General features: G+C 42.4%; 1 pseudogene; it reads left to right on the plus strand.

Moving 5' to 3' along the window:
* LOC149213290 (uncharacterized) lies at positions 1-1,312 on the plus strand (annotated as a pseudogene).
* The last annotated feature ends 280 nt before the right edge of the window (positions 1,313-1,592 follow it).

Genomic DNA, 1,592 nt, shown 5'->3' on the forward strand with positions numbered 1-1,592 from the left:
ATGCAGGTATAGGCCACTAAAGGCTCAAAACCACGACCAGGATTTCCAGTTTATGAAACTGCTTGTGATTACAATGGCATTGAAATCCAGTTTTATGACTTGATTCCAGAGAATAACTGGGAAGTTGACTTGGATCAAGTAGAGGCATTGCCCGATGACAAAACTGTGGCAATGGTTATCATTAATCCAAGCAATCCTTGTGGGGTGCTGTTGATGTCATTGTTCGTCTTTTTCACCACCACAATGTCAGTGTCATTTACTCTTAGGGAGACTCAATCACGCATGCTTAAGTTCACAGTTCAGCTTCAGCATCATGCACGTCATCATCTTCCAACATTTCAACTCATTTTTGTTCATGTGATTGAATCACTTGTTTTTGTACCTATCATGATTGGAATCCTTTTCTTCTTGTTTGAATTTTATGATGACCAGCTACTCGCCTTTATGGTGCTCACTCTTGTGTGGTTATGTGAGCTGTTTACGATGATCAGTGTGCGGACACCCATGTCAATGCAGTATTTTCCCCGGTTCTTCTTGCTGTACTTTTTGGTTTTTCACATATACTTTTTCTCGTACGCATATGGTTTCTCGTATTTGGCCTTTGCTGCTACAGCAGCTTTTATGCAGCACTTGATACTATATTTTTGGAATCGCTTTGAGGTGCCAGCATTGCAAAGGTTTATGTGGCAGAGAGATCAATTGCATCAACAGCCTGGGGTGCAGATAACTTCATCTACAATACTTACATCTACGTTCCATGTTACAAGATTAAATGCTAGGAGTGCAAACCAAATAGGTGGTTTTGGAGTTCATCAAGCTAGAGATAATCAACCAGAGGAAGGCGATGATAATCATGTTAGAAGAGCTCTCACTGGCAACACCGACATCTCTGATCCAAATTACCGGACAACTACCACTAGAGGTGTTAATACAGATTCTATCAGAACTACTAGCTCGAATGCAATGCAAAATAGTGACCTGAGAGAGAACAGTACATCTGGTGGACTTATTCAAACAGGCTACAGGATTAGACTTGCCCCAAACAGCTCAAACTGCTGGATCTTTGATGAACCAAAATTCACTAATGTCAATTAGTTCACTGCTGTTATGGATTTTAGGTGGTCCTCCCGATGAATTGGTTTCCTTGCCTATGTTCAGAGAAAGCAGGGACCAACGGTTGGCTAACAGTGATTCCCCTGAGCAAGAGAACCAGCCAAATGTACACAGTTCTTGGTGGAGGGGATCCAGTGATTTGGAGGGATTGCGGCAAAGAAGTGGTCACTCTGTTGAAACCTGAAATATGGTTTATATGATGATGCATCGGCGGGTTTTGTGAATACTAGAGTTTAGTTATTTTGGCCACGGGTTATTTGACTAAATTGCAATTGTTCCAGTGAAGGGTTTGCATCCTCTAGAAGAGTTTGATTTGGGTGATATTGTCTGGGCTAAGTCTGGAAGGCGTGGTGATCCTGCCTGGCCTGCTAAAGTTATCGATCCAATCCAAGAGGCTCCAGATGCAGTTTTGAGTGTTTGTGTTCCAGGGCGGCTATGCGTTATGTTGTTTGGCCATTCTTCGGGAAAAGGGAAGATCA

Source organism: Pinus tabuliformis, chromosome 1_1, assembly GCF_031772625.1.
Source record: "Pinus tabuliformis cultivar Carrire ecotype Pingquan chromosome 1_1, CPIR1, whole genome shotgun sequence".
Classification (NCBI taxonomy): Eukaryota; Viridiplantae; Streptophyta; class Pinopsida; order Pinales; family Pinaceae; genus Pinus; species Pinus tabuliformis.